General features: G+C 44.7%; 1 long non-coding RNA gene across 1 annotated transcript in view; it reads left to right on the plus strand.

The window, feature by feature from the left end:
- The first annotated feature begins 274 nt into the window (after positions 1-274).
- The window catches only part of LOC109489971, a 65,560-nt gene continuing 50,792 nt past the window's right edge, over positions 275-15,042 (plus strand). The window contains exon 1 of the long non-coding RNA XR_002143139.2: positions 275-372. This is a non-coding gene — a long non-coding RNA (uncharacterized LOC109489971). The remainder of the gene's footprint in view (positions 373-15,042) is intronic.

The following is a 15,042-nucleotide window of genomic DNA, read 5'->3' on the forward strand; positions in this document are numbered from 1 at the left end:
GAGAACCCTCTTCACCCCACCAGCAAGCTGCCAGTCACTGACGGCTCCCTCGTCAGACTGAGCCTGAGCTGTGGAGTGATTTGCTGATGTTTGGCAGAATGCCCTTTTTGGTTGGGGCCCCCCTTCCCTGGTGGTCACAAGGGACTGGACTTGACCAGGGAGTGACGGTAGACTCCAGCATGACTAGAGGCTCCTTATCTGGCCCCTACTGGGGATCTTGGGAGGCAGCTCCAGGCTGTCCTCACTATATGCCTGGTGACAGCAGTGACTCAGCGGGAAGGGAAGGAGGAGCTGGTGTCATCAGCTGCTGCTAGGAAAGAACGGAGGAGCCTGGGGGAAACTCTCCAGTCCCAAGAGGTTGGGAGGCATGAGGTAGGTTGCCTAGTAACAGTGCCAGTGCCTCTCTTCACCCGCCTTTCAGGCTGCTGGCACCTCTTGTCAGCTCCTACTTCTCACTTATTTCCTTCAGAGCTGCCCTCCATATACCTTTTAACCAGATTTCGCCTGGCTAAAAATGCTCCTGGGGGTGTGGGATGTGGGTCGGGGCAGCCAGGGTGCATTTTCTTCTGGATCATGGACTGTCTTAGAGAGTTCTGTTCTGAATTGGTCTTCCTGAGGGGAGGACAGTAACAATTCAGAACTCACATGCTATACCCAGATCTGGGTTCAGATCCAGAGCCAACACCTATTAGATGCATAATCTTGGGCAAGTTTCTTAATTCCTCAATGTTTTAGTTTCTCTTTCTATAAAACAGGGAGAATAATAGTGTCTACCTCAAGGGAGGAAATGTGAGGATTTAGTGTGGATAAATAAATAGATAGGAGATAGATAGATATAGATAGATAGGCAAACAGAACAGTGCTTCATGTATAGAAAGTCTGCATGTTTGTCAGTTATTAATAGTCCTGGAGGACAGCCAGACATAAAACCTTGCTCTCTGGTAGCTGGAGAAGGAGCCCCAGAGCTCTAGTTTTTCAGTGGTGTGTCCGATATTCGTAGATGTGGCTCCAGGCCTGGCTCTAACAGTGGCTTGCTGTGGGGTCTTGAGCAAGTAATAACTTTCCTTGTCTGCGGTCAGTCTCTTCATCTGCAAGATCAGAGAACAGGACTGGAAGGGCCTGAATTTACTCACATTCTCCCTTGCCTTACAACATTGGGACGTGGATTGAATTATGAACAACCACTGTTGCACAGTTATGGGGGAAATTAGAAAATGAAGCAGTGAGAGGAGCTTCTCATTGAGCCCAGAATGATGGTTTGGGGGAGCCATGGGGACAGTCACTCCCCATAGCCTACCGTAGCCTCCGATAGGAGAACTGTCTAGGTCAGACCTGGTAAGGGGTCAGGCAGCCCTGCTCATGGTTAGATCTCCTCGTATTTATTTCTGGTGGTTGCTCTAGGGATTACACTATGCATACCTAACTTTCCACATTGTACTTAAGTTGAAGATTTGACCATTTCAAATAGAATGTAAAAACCTCACAACTATATATGCTCCTTTACCCTTCCTCCTTTATGTTATATATGTCATAAATGTTAAATCTACATACGTTAAGAGCCCCCACTCCCCAATGATATTATAATTTTGGCTTTTAATAGTCATACATGTTTTGAAAACCTAAGAGGAAAAAAGTAGTTTATTATGTTTATTCAGATGTTTACCATTTCTGTTGCTCTTCCTTCTCTGAAGTTCTAATTTTCCTCTGGGATCATTTCCTTCTATTTGAAGAACTTCCTTTACCATTTATTTCAGAGCAAGTCTGTTGGCAGTGAAAGCCTTTAGTTTTCCTTTATCTGAGAATATCTGTATTTCATTCCTGAAGGATATTTTCTTGGGATGTAGAATTCTGAGTTGACAGTTCTTCTCTTTCTGGTCTGCATGTTTGCTGTCAGAAATCTGCAGGGAAATTTTTATTCTCCTGCTTGGAACATGTCATTTGTCTCTGTCTGCTTTCAAGATTTCTTTATTTCCTTTGGTTTTTTTTGGTTAGATTATGATGGTTTCATTTGGATTTGTCCTGTTTGATGTTCCCTGAGTTTCTTGCATCTGTAAATTTATGTCTTTCACTGAATTTGGGAAATATATTGTCATTATTTCTTCAAAAACTTTTTTCCATTCCGATATCTTTTTCTTCTCCTCAGGGGCTCTGAGCACATGGATGTTACACCTTTTTATATTGTTCCCCAGGTTCTGAGGCTCTGTTAGTTTTTCAACCTATTTTCTGTCTGTTCTTTTTGTTTGTTTTATTTCTTAATTTTTAAAAATTTTTTTGGAGAGAGAGCATGCACGTGCACACATGTGAGTGCCGTGGAGGAGGAGGAGAGGGAGAAAGAGAAAGAGAATTCTAAGTAGGCTCCACACCCGGCATGGAGCCCCATATGGGGCCCAGTCTCATGACCCTGAGAGCATGACCTGAGCCAAAATAAAGATTAGACACTTAACCACCTAAGGCACCCAGGTGCCCCTTCATTTTTTAATTTTCATTTTATTTGAGTGCAGTTGAGGGACAGTGTTACGTGAGTTTCAGGGTTCTACATAGTCATCAACTTCTCTGTGCTATGCTCACCACAAGTGTAGTTACCGTCTGTCATGATACATTGCTATTATGATATCATTGCCTGTATTCCCTATGCTGTGCCTTTTATTTCTATTATTCATGTCATAATTGGAAGCCTGTATCTCTCCCTACCCATCATCCATTTTGCCCATCCCTCCACCCCCTCCCTGGCAACCATCAGTTTGTTCTCTGTATTTATAGGTCTCATTCTGCTTTTTGTTTATTCATTGGCTTTGTTTTTTAAATTCCACATATAAGTTAAATCCTATGGTATTTGTCTTTCTCAATCTGATTATTTCACTTAGCATAATACCCTCTAGGTCCATCCATGTTGTTGTACAAACCACAATCTCTTTTTAATGACTGCATAATATTCCTCATATATATATATATATATATATACACACACACACACACATACATACCATCTTCTTTATCCATTTGTCTATTGATAAACACTTATGGATAAATCCACATCTTGGGTATTGTAAATAATGTTGCATTAAACATAAGGGCGCATATATCTTTTCAAATTAGTGTTTTTTATTTCTTTGAGTTAATACTCACTAGTAGAATTATTAGGTCATATGATATTTCTATTTTTAATTTGTTGAGGAATCTCCATATTGTTTTCCATAGTGGCCCTACTAATCTACACTCCCACCAGCAATGCACTAGTGTTCTTTTTTCTCCACATACTCACTAAGACTTGTTATTTCTTGAGTTTTGATTGTAGCCATTCTTCTCACAGGTGTAAGGTAGTATCTCATTGTGGTTTTGATTTGCATTTCCCTGATGATGAGTGATGTTGAGCATCTTTTCGTGTGTCTGTTGGCCATCTGTATGTCTTCTTTGGAGAAATGTCTATTCAGGTCCTCTGCCCATTCTCTAATTGGATTATTTCTTTTTTTGGTGTTGAGTTGTGCAAGTTCTTTATTCATCTTCTCCAACCATAATGGTATGAAACTGAAAATCAGTCACAAGAAAAAAAAATGGAAAAAAACAGAAACATGTGGAGGTTAACCAACATGATACTAAACAACCAGTGGGTCAACGAAGCAATCAGAAAATACGTGGAGATAAATGAAAATGAAAAAACAATGGTCCAAAATCTTTGGGCTGTAGTGAAAGCAGTTCTAAGGGGAAATATATAGCACTACAGGCCTAGTTCAAGAAAGAAGAAAAAACTCAAAACAGAATCTAACCTTACACCTAGAGGAACTAGAAGAAAAGAACAAAGTACAAGGTGAATAGAAGGAAGGAAATAATACAGATCACAGAAGAAAAAAAATGACGTAGAGTCTACAATAACAGTAGAAAAATCAATGAAACCACAAGCTGGTTATTTGAAAAGATAAACAAAATTTAGTTGGAAAAAGAGGAAAGACCCAAATAAATAAAATCAAGAAATGAAAGAGGAACAGTAGCAACTGACAACACAGAAATACAAGGGATTGTAAGAGAATACTATTAAAATTTATATGCCAACAAATTGGACAACCTAGAAGAAATGAGTAAATTCCTAGAAACATAAAATCTTCCAAAACTGAATCAGGAAGAAATAGAAAATCTGAACAGACCAATTACTAGTAATGAAATTGAATCAGTAATAAAAAAAATTACCAAAAAGTAAAAGTTTAGGACCACATGGTAGGATTCACAGGTGAATTCTGCCATTTAAAAAAGAGCTAATACCTATTTTCAAACTATTCCAAAAAAGAGAAGAGGAAGGAAAGCTGTCAAATACATTCTGTGAGGCCAGCATTACCCTGATCCCAAAACCAGATGGACACCATGGAAAAAAAAGAAAAAGAAAAAAAGAAAACTAAAGGCCAATATCCCTGAGGGATATGGATGCAGAAATTCTGAACAAAATATTAGCAAATTGCATTGAACAATACAGTAAAAGGATTATTCACCAAGGTTAAGTAGGATTTATTTCAGGAATGAAAGAATGCTTCACTATTCATAAATCAATTGACAAGATACACTGTATCAACAAAACAAAGGACAAAAATCATACAATAATCTCAGTATGCACAAAAAGCATTTGACAAAATTTAATATCCATTCACGATAAAAACTCTCAACAAAGTAGGTTGAGAGGAAACATATCTCAACAAAATAAAACCCACATTTATACTCATTGGTGAAAAACGAAGTTTTTCCTCTAAGATCAGGAATAAGACAAAGATGTCGACTCTCACCACTTTTATTCAACATAGAAGTGGCAGTCCTAGCCACAACAATCAGACAAGAAAAAGAAATGAGTTATCCATATTGGTAAAAAAGAAGTTAAACTGTCACTATTTGCAAATGACGTAATACTGTACATAGAAAACCCTAAAGACTCCACAAAAGAACTACTAGAATTAGTAATAAATGAATTCAATAAAGTTGCAGGATACAAAATTAATAGCCAGAAATTGGTAGCATTTCTGTCTGTTCTTTAGATCAGAGAATTTCTATTTATGTATCCTCAAGTTAAGGAATGCTTTTTTTTTTTTTTTGGCTCTTTTTACTTTTTTGAAGACAGACTCCAATTATTTGAGTCTCTCTAGTGAACTTTTTATTTTGGATAGTGTATTTCTCATCTAAAATTCCATTTAGTTCTCTTATTGTGGTTTCTCTTTGTTGTGAACTTTTTATTCCTTTCAAGAGCATTCACTTTTGCCTCATGGAGAGTGATTATAATAGATGCCTTAAGGTCTTTGTTTGCTAATTCCAAGGTCTAGGTCATCTTAGAGTTGGCATCTGTTGATTGTCTCTTCCTTTGAGAATTGGTCAGATTTTCCTGGTTCTTGATATGTTGGGTAATTTTGGATGATATCCAAGACAGTTTGTACATTAAGTAGTAAGACTCTGGCTCATGTTAAAATCCTCCAAAGAATGTGGAGCATTTTGTTTTAGTAGGCAATCATGCCAGGAAGGTTTAGACTGCAAAGTCTGAGAATGGTGGTTCCATTGCCCATGCAGTTTTCAAGGCCTTCGCTGTGCTTTTGTGGGCTGCCCCTTGTGTACGCCGCTCAGGGGTAATCTGGGACTTGAGCAGTGATTTATATGATTTGATCTCAAAGGCTTTGCTGTACTTCTTGGGATGTGTTCTAACATGCACACTTGGCTGTGAGCTCAGGATTTGTGTTGGCTTACCTACAGAAATGTATGCCCTTCCTTACCTAGCTTCCATTTATGCTAGCATCTTGCGTAACCACAGCCCCTTAATCAGAACTAAGAAATTGACATTGATACAATACTGTGAACTAAACTGTAGACTTTATTCTAATTTCCCAGTTTTTCCATTTATGTCTTTTTTCTGTTTCAGGATCCAGTCCAGGGTACCATGTTACATTTAGTCATCGTGTCTTCTTAGTTTCCTCCAAACCACAACAGTTCCTCAGCCTTTCTTTGGCTTTCATGACTTTGAAGCTTTTGAAGAGTAGTGGTCAGATATTTTATGAAATGTCCCTCAATTTAGGTTTATCTGGTGTGTTTTCATTTATAGGCTGAGGTTATGGATTTTTGGGAAAATATCACAGAGGGGGAAGTGCTCTTGTCATCTCCTGATATCAGTGGGCACATGATATCAACATGATTTATCACTGGTGATGTTAACCTTGATCATTTTGTTAACATTGATATTTTCCAGGTATTTCCACAGTAATGTTACTGTATTTCTCTTTACACACACAATTCATCAGACTTCAGTCTACATCTAGCCTATACCAAAGGGGATGGAGCAGCACTTCCCGGAGGGCTGGCTATCAAAGAATTTATGATCATATGTTAAAGCCATCCTAACAGTTAGAAAATCTGTGGATAAACACTTTGAAGGTATGTTTCCCCTCAAAGTTTGTCCCATTAATTTTAGTATTTATCGATGGATCCTGCTTAGAAACCAAGATCTGGGCATTGGCATGCTTGTGACTGCTGGGCTGTCAGAGTTTCTAGGCCCTCCCAGTAGACAGAGCTGGGAAATACATTGACATATACTCATCAATGTATCCTCATAGCATTTGGTTCAGATCTCTCCTAATAGCAGTCTCCTGTGAGGTGCCATCGTCTCTCTTGTTTTAGTTTTATGGCTGCTCGTGTACAGAGCTTATATCCTCTACCACCTCACAAACTTTTACAGAGCGCAATTCATGCCTGAGGAATTTATATAACCACTCTGGTGCCTAGCACATAATAGGAACCTGGTCTGTGTTCACTGGTTGTATAAATGAGTTGTGATCACAGGCTTCATGCTTTTCTTGCTCTCTATCTTTTTTTTTAATGGCAAGAGCCACCGGTGTTGATTTGAGGATTATTATTTGAAGTTATTAAAATCACGTTTTGCGATTTGAGGGGAGAGCCACTCGTGTGGAACGCCTTGGTCCTTTGCAATGCTGGAAGCAGGAAAGGTTCCTACACTGTTATTGAAACAGCGCCTGTGCGTTGCCTGGCAGGGGACAGGCTGTGCTCTGGTTTGGAGTTCCCATATTTAGCTCTCCCACAGATGCCCGAGGCTGGTGCTTTATCTGCCCTGCCCCCAGCGGGCCGGGTCCCACCACCTCAGTCCCGCTTAACCAGTTGCTCTCCAACACGTGAGAACAAATATTTGGTGCGTTCACCAGCCTTCTCCTTCAGTGCTCCGGGAACCCGGGGACTATGGTCATCGTTTCACAACTCAGGAAGCTTGTCTACCTGTCAGCTTGGTTTCTTATTTGCCAGCCTAACTGTTTTTAGCTTCTGGCTATCTCTAAAGCCTTCTGGGTAGGAATCTAGACTGTCTCTGTTTCTGGTTGTTTCTGATTCCTCTCCTAGGCACTGACAACCCCTCCTGCCCACTCCTTACCTTGCTCTAGTGTGAGGAGGGCAGGCTGTCAAGAAGCAGATGCTCAGCCAACACCCAGGAACAACTGGACAGGGTGGGGTGTGGGTGGGGGCTTGGCTTGCTGGGGAACAGTGCAGCTGGGGCTGCCAGGGCCCAGACAGTGGCTTTCCCCTCTTGCTGAACTGTCTTCTCCCTACCAGGAGGCCAAGTGGCATGAGGTTCTCCAGTGCCTGGGTTGGGCGCCAGAGCCTGGAGCCCAGAGTCAACTCTTGTCTGATCTGCCTGAACCTGGCTCAGCAGCTGACAGGGAGCCAGGCAGCCTCCGTGGCTCCTTGCGGCTCGGCGGCTCGGATTCACATGGGCTGCTGTGAACTGCGACCTGGTATTTACTTTGGCTGTTTGCTAGAGGGATGCCTGTGAAAATCCAAAGCAAATTTTCCAGGGAGGCAGGGGGGGAACTGAGAGTAAGAATGGGCCTAGGGAGACAGGGGTCAGACAGGACTAGGAGATGGAAGGAGGCATGAGCATCTTCCCAGGACCTCGGGGGCAGCAGGAGCTGAGAGTCATGCCCAGAGCATCAGCGGTGATCCGCAGCTTTGTTCTCATGTCTGTGCACACACTGTCTCATTTCTCTCTCCCAGAGGACTGCAGGAGAGACTGACAGAGAGCTGCACCCCCTTCATACCCTGAAAGTTACCAGTGGAAACAGGAGGGACTCCTTGGACTGTCCCCTGCCCCTCTAAGGCACACAGCTGATAGGTCCCTGGACCTTGTGGCAGGCACAGCTGGGCTTCTCCCTGCCCACCCCAGGGCCTCTTTCCTGGGCAGTCCCTTAGGCGCTCTGCGCAAGACTGGTCTGCACCTGCTTCTGGCGCACCCCGGGCCTCCTTGTCCCTCGGGCCTGCCCTTCTGTTTTGTCGGAGCTGATGGGAGGCCAGCGGACAGAGCAAGCCTGCCCGGGGGCAGGGGCAGTGTTGTGTCTCAGTACTTAACTCATTTTAATGGCTCCAGACTGGCGTCCTTCTCCCCTCCGTGAGGAGGTCATTCCATAGTATTCATTTCCTTCGTAGTATTTTCTCCCTGGGTCTGGTTCACAGCCCTTGTCCTGAGAACACACGCAGGGAGCATCATACCTCCACTCAGATTGAGCAAACTCCTTCATGGTGGCAGGAGATGATTTCCTAAGGCAAATTAACTTTAGAAGTTTCCAAGAAATAGGGGAATGTAGGAACCACTGAGAAATTGTCTGATGGCCCTGGTAGCCAAGGTGCTGTATCCATACAGTGGAATATTACTTGGTTAAAAAGGAGGGAAGTGCTGATACAGGCTACTGCATGGATGAACCTCACAGTCTTTACGCTACGTGTAAGAGGCCAGACTGTGCATTGTGTGACTGCATTTATGTCATGTCTGCTCAAGGCAGATGTGGGGATAGAAAGTAGACATGTGGTTGGCTGGGGATGGAAATGGATTAACTGCACATGAGAGTGAGGGTTTTGTGGAGATGATGACAAAAATGGATGATGGCGACGGCTGCACATCTCTGTAGACTTACGTAAAGTACTTGAACTCTCGTCATCTATTAAATTGTCAGCTTTTCTATCAGAAGGAGTGTCTGGGAGGGCGGAGTCCTGTTTTATTCATCTTATCTTCCCTTTTGGAGCATAGTAGGTCTCATGAGAGAGTCTTACTAGAAGAAAGGCATGAATGAACAATGAGACCACTAGTTTGGTTGCTGGAGGTAACGTTCTCTTTTTCGGCTCCTGGAGTGTTAGGGATGGCTGGTGTTCCCTGAGCCTCTGCCGGCTCTCCTGACCTCCCTCCTCTGAACTGCTAGAGAGCTGGTGATTATCTCACAAAGTTTGTACTTACTGCAAGTCCCTCTGTCATACTGTTGATTGATGTGTGCTGGTCAGGAGGGCAGAATTCTTGTCCTGCCGCCCCCTGTCCCTCAGAAAGCCCAGCAAGGTCATCTTATAGGACCTTACACTCTGCAGTATGACTCTGCTCATAACCCCGAAGGTGTCAAGTCACAGGGAAGGCACAGCCAGAGAGAGAGGGCTTCAGATGGTGCTTCCCACAGAGGCCAGTGGCTGAGAGGTACACCAGCCAGGTGTAAGTGCGGGAGCCAAGCCCAGGGGTCTGCAAAGCTGGGTCTTTGAAGCGAAAGGCTGGGTGTTTCAGTCTCTGCAAACCAGACTGTTTCATTTCTTGTACTTTCTGTTTATTTTTCCCCTCCATTACTCATTCCCTCCATTTGGTAAAGACCACACATTTCCAAAATGTGGCAAATGTTCTTGATCTACAGAAATAAGATGTTGCCCTTTTTATAAACAGGGAGGAGAAAAGACAAAACAGATTGCATTAAAATAGATGTGTTTAAAAACCTTTGTCCTTCTTTTCTCTCATACCATAGAAACCACCTAGGCTAACCCTGTGTATTTTACAGATAAGGGAACTGAGAGCCAGAAAGGGTAAAAAAACACACCCCCCCCAAAAAAACCCCAAAAACCCTCACCCGGATTGGCATGGTTTGAAAGTGGCACAGGCAAGAAGATTCCAGCTCAGTTCAGACACTAGAGAGGTCAGCCAGCTCTAACCACCAAAGCCAACGCCATGTGGGAAGGGCAGGCAGGAAGGCAAAGTGGAATAACTTGATTTCTACATCTGGGTAAAAATAATTCCTCAATTTGCAGACACCTAGGAGATCACGGGCTTGAGGGTAAAATAAAACTTGCTTTCTGATGGTACAAATCTTGTCAGACTCATCTAATTTCTCCTTGCCTCGGGAGCTGGGCTTGGTTGTTCAGGAGGAAACAGACTGCTGGGTGGGGTCTCTGCTGTGCTGGGCAGGGCCTCTCGGCTGGTGGAGATCCCTTGTCATTGTTGGCCTGTGTCTCTGGAATCTGCTGCCAGGTTGGACGGAGCTTCCCCAGCCTCAGCCATCCCAGGAGGAGAGTTCTGTCTGAGGGGGCTATGGCCACAGGGAAATGAGGATAGAGGATGTCAAGAAGTGGTGACTGAACAAAGTGTTGTGTTTGCTCCTTATTCCCTTTTATTTAATTCCAGGTATTCCCCACAAGGTAGGATCATTCAGTCCTTCAAAATCGTCTCAAAACACTCAAGCTGGTGTCTCACTTGGTGACAGGGACAGATTACGGGAGGTTTTGCAGTATGGTCTGCTGATGAGCTGTGAGTTTGCAACAATTGACCCTGCAGTCGGGTTCTGAGGGTAGGGAATGTTCTGACCCTGTTCTTGTTTCACCACGGGGAGAAATCAAGAGCCACCGTGACATCTACTCTCCATCATCTTTTACCTTATTTGGATGCACATGGACACGGTTTCCCCTCATTTTTCATTAAAATATGCGCAGGCATGTGGGTTGTATCAAAAGAGCAAGCTCTCATGATTTCTAAACCAAAGGATCGTTAACAAGAGATGCTCAGAGAGAGTGTGTTTTTTGTGTCGCAGCAGGTATGCGGCTCAGCTCTTGGAAGGGCTTCAGAGAGTCCTGGGCAGAGTGTGCTGCTTCTGTCTGCTTTCCAGGAGGAGGAAAGAATGCTCTACTCTGGTGTCACAAGACCTCAAGGCCATGTAGCACACGTCCCGCAGGTGGCCCTCCTCTGCGGACTGGCGAGCTGCCCTGTGCCCGGCTGAGCGAGACCAGCTGAGGAAGGGCAAGTTGGGGAATGCTGCTGTATGTCCTTGGGGAATGCTGTTGTACGTCCTCTCAGGGGTATCCCCGGTAAAGCTAGGGGGCAGCATTTAATTTTTTGTCCTCATTCCCTTTCATTGACTCCTTTGTCTCCACCAAATTTGCACCCTCACAGTGACACATCTGCCCTACTTCTCCAGTTCCATGTTTCCGTCCCTTTAGACCTCATTATTACCAACAGTGTCCTTGCTGGCCTTCCTGCCAGGGCTGGCTTCTCTGCTCTCTAGCTGATTTTCTAAAACAGGCCTTCTATTCTGGCATGTCACGTGGCCTGGCCCAAGCACTGGCCTCGTCCCCCGTGGCCATCATCGAGTCCAGATGCTTCTGCATGGCTCTCAGGTGCTTGTGAGGTCTGGCCCCAGCCCCACCGATCTGGGCATTTTTTTCTTGCTCCCCAGGCCATGCCATGCTTCTCCTGGGCAAGGCTGCCCTGTCCTTCTTGGGTCCGGGGCCACACTCACCTTTGCTTGTGCTGTTGCTTCCCCTAGCATGTCCTCTCTTCTTTTCACTTAACTATCTTACTCTGACCTTTAGGCCCAGGTGCTACTCTTGATGGAAACTTTGTCAAATAGTCTAGCCCACGCTAGTGATGGGGATACTGGGGGTCGTGGTGAAGATGGTGGTCCTAGTAGGGACAGTGATGGATGGCTAAGCACCTACTGTGTTAGCCAGTATGGTGTAGTAGGCAAGACAGCTTCTAGCAGTCTGTCTGGGTACAAATTCTGGTTCTGCCACTTATTAGCTACTGATGTTGGGCTAGTTATTTACACCTTAGTGACTCAGTTTCCCACATACATAATGAGGATGATAATAGTACCTACCTCATAGAGTTCATCTATGTAACAGTACCTGGTATATAATAAATATTATAAGAATGTTATCATTATATAGTAATTTATGTGTATAATGTCTAATCTTTAAAACAGCCCATGAAGGTGAATGTCCTTCTTCCCATTTTACAGATAAGGAAAGTTAAGGCTCAGGAAGATTAAGTGCTGTCCAATGTCACTCAGCTCGTATGCAGTGGGAAGGGAATTTTGACTCTGGTCTCACTGCCCCTACTGACCAATACCTACCTCTAATTTCTATGGCATGTAAGGCTCTTGCCATGAAGTTTAATGTTTGAACATCCTCTGAGTCTTCTCTGTACGTGTGCTTGTTTATCTGCTCAGAGTGTAAGCCACTTGAGGGCAAGATGAGTTCCTGCACACGGTGTAGTTGTTCAGTGATTGGGTAGAAAGGTATCAAGGACACAGTACAGTCTCTGTGAATAAAGGACACAAACAGTGAGGGGTGGGCAGACAGCTGAGCATAGCTACAGACCCAGCAGGATTCTCTCACTGGAAGGGCTGGGCCCTCTGCCTTCCAGTCCACACGGAGCTGTCCAACACAGTGTACCCGGCGGGGCAGAGAATTCTGTCAGGTCCTCTGAAACGTCCTCGTTGTCAGGGTCATGGAGTTGCCTGGGGCTGGCTCTGCTGGTAAACCAAAGGCCACGGCTCCTCTCCAGGCAGCCCATTCCATAGAGCTCTTTCCTTCTGGGTCGGCTAACTGCTCCTTCTCCTCAGTCCTCTGGGTCTAGTGATACCAGCCTTGGGTACCGTGCGGCCCTTGTAGGCTCCATACTCCTGCCACGCCTTTGTGAATCGTTTCTTTGTGAAACCCTCCTTGAGTTAGCTTGAGTGTGGCCTCCATTTCCTGATGGGACTTGAGTCCCACAGGCCTCACAAGCTTCCTCCCTCAGAACCTCCATTTATGTTCATGGGCCAGGGCTGGGTCACATGGTCACCTCCGGCTGCGGAGGGAGGCTGGGGAAGCAAGGACTCAACTCTTGCAACCTCTGTAAGGGGAGCTAGCAAAGAGGAATGGTGTTGGGAACCAAAATACCTGCCACCAACAATAAAGATGTGGAAAGAATTTTAAAAACAAAGACATCCAGGCCCGAGATAGAATCCCGGGTGCCAGCTGCCTCTAGGCTCACCAGTGCCCTCTTACAATTAGGATGCGGAGCAAATCTGGTCAGACAGCAGGGTCAGAGCTTCCAGTTCACCTGATCGGAGCCCATCCATATGACTGAAGCCCATTTGTGACAATCCTGCCATTTGGCCATCGAGACTCAACTTGAAACTGTTGGGGACTGGAAGATCACTACCCCAGAGCTCAAATCATTAAAGAATGCTTCCTCACATAGAGTTCAAATACTACTCCCTGTTCTGCCCTGCCCTATGGGGGGCACAGACAGGTCCCTTGTCTTCATGCCACCACTCACATATGGGAAGGCCTGGCATTCCCTGCCTAGGCCTTTTCTTTTCCAGGTTCTGTATCCTCAGTTCCTGTGGTTTCCTCTTATTTCTGCAATACAAACCTTTTTGCAAATGAGCCTCAGGGTGGATTTCCTCCTCATTTTAAAGACAAATTTAAATAATTTCCTCCCAAAGTATGTCAGATTCAGAAACCAGAATTCCCTTGTTATTGCTGGCTCCGTTGCTATCCCTGCCATCATCTCCTTCTGGCCTAAAGAGACTTGCATACAACGTGAAGCAGAAAGGGCATTTTTTTCTGAGGCACTCCACACCTGCCTTTCCAGGTGCCTGCCTGTGTGCCCTGGGTGGTGATTGAGTGACTTTCTGATTTAATTCACACACTGCCCTTACACTGTCTTATCAAGGCTACTTGATAGGAAGTGCCCAATTAATCGTGTGCATGCTAGAATGGTGTTAATTAGTAATACGAGTATTGCAGCATGTCCTCCAATCTGCCTACTCAAATACATTAATAATACCTCACAGTGGCAAATTAGATGTAAACTCTTCATGCGCATCTCCTGATATGCTACAGGTCTAGGGAATCATTTTAAGATGGAGACTGACATTCTCATTAGAACTGTCAAAGTTTCTGAGTGGGTCCTATACACAGGGTGGACCGATGGAAGGAGGGTTACCTTGAGGACCAGGTCTGTAGTGAGTAGTGAAGGAGGAGGTTGAATTAGAAAGAGCCTAGAGTAAGGTTCAAGCCAAAGGGATGTGGTAGACATATTAGTACCTGGGCAGAGAAGTAGCCAGGGCACTGGGGGGTGGCAGTGGTGGCACAGAGCTGGGGGGGGCTATCCAGCCCAGGAAATAAGCCCTTGAACTCTGGGTCTGAGGATGGCCATTTCTTCATGCTGAGCATGAACTCAGATAATGTCAGCATTTGGATATGATCTTGTGGAACTTAAGTCCAACTGCTCTGATTTGTAGACAAGGCAACAGAAGCCAAGAGAGGCACACAACTAACAAGGGAGCCAGACTTGAGGGCAGATTTTCCAATTCGGCATCTGGTGCTCTCTCCAGTGCATTAAGCGGCTCCATTGTTATTTTGTTTTATAATTTACTCAGCAAATATTTTAGGTCATTCATTCATTCTATAAACATTGACTATGTATCAGACATTGTGCGAGGAACCCTCCTTCCCCTATGCCAAGTTGCCCACAGTGTTATAGGAAAGGTGGATTAAATACATAGCTGCAAGTAAATGCAGGGTGAGCCATGCTAGGGTCAGTTGTGGGTGTGCTGTCAGCAAAGGGGAGGGACCTGGGGTGAGGGATGGCTTCATGAAGAAGGGCCAATAAAAACATGTCATTTTCATAATTATCAAGCTTGCATCCAATTCCATCTATGCCAAGCACTGGAAATAGCCCAGCATCCAAAGTATGGGAAGCTAGGAGGGGGAGTCTAGCACGCTGATGGAGACCATCCTGGATGGGCTTTGATTCAGACACACCTGTCTTCGAACTTGGTCTCCACCATGTCCTCTGAAGGTGACCTTGGCAGTAACATTTCCTTATTGGTAGGGGGGAGCTAATGACCTCATTGAGTTGTTGGGAGGATGAAATGAGAGAATGTGGGAAATGAATTTAGCACGGGGCCTGGCACACAGTAAACAGTCATTACAGGCTTTGTGTTACACTTGGCC

The sequence above is a fragment of the Ailuropoda melanoleuca genome, chromosome 3 (assembly GCF_002007445.2).
Source record: "Ailuropoda melanoleuca isolate Jingjing chromosome 3, ASM200744v2, whole genome shotgun sequence".
NCBI classification, from domain to species: Eukaryota; Metazoa; Chordata; class Mammalia; order Carnivora; family Ursidae; genus Ailuropoda; species Ailuropoda melanoleuca.